Here is a 544-nt window from a genome sequence, read left to right as displayed (position 1 = left end):
TCATTTTTTGCTCTATGGTACATCATCTTTAATTTAATAGCATTAGAGCTGCTCCAGTGCAGCGGCTCAGTACTGTAATCATGCGCTTTGCTGTAATAATGCAGGGAACCACTCGTTATAAATCTCCTAACTGCAGCGACGCGGGAAGTAGAGGTTCTGAGGGGGCTGCAGCACCCCCTGTTTTCACATGGTTGCAAATGCAACGCCAAGTTTGTTCATTTAAATTTATTCAGTTTTAGCATTTAATAATTTATTTGTAATGATCTCTGAAATGTAAATTGTAAGTGGGCTATAATAAACCCATGTTTATCTTTATAAACATGATTAATTTTACTTGTGATGTTTTCTAAATGGGATGATTAGCCTAATCCTCATGAACACCTGACGCTAGCGCCTGGTATCAGACATGGAATGCGAACAATGCGAACAAGATTAACTTTAATACACGGAGATAATGGCGCAAAAGCGAATTTCAGATTGCCCATCCCACCCATCCCAGCAAAAACTTTCCAAAATCGGCATCCAAACAACACCAGCCCCAGCA

The sequence above is a fragment of the Sinocyclocheilus rhinocerous genome, unplaced genomic scaffold (assembly GCF_001515625.1).
Source record: "Sinocyclocheilus rhinocerous isolate Xijiao unplaced genomic scaffold, SAMN03320098_v1.1 scaffold2596, whole genome shotgun sequence".
In the NCBI taxonomy this organism is placed as follows: domain Eukaryota; kingdom Metazoa; phylum Chordata; class Actinopteri; order Cypriniformes; family Cyprinidae; genus Sinocyclocheilus; species Sinocyclocheilus rhinocerous.
This window is presented reverse-complemented; position numbering follows the sequence as displayed.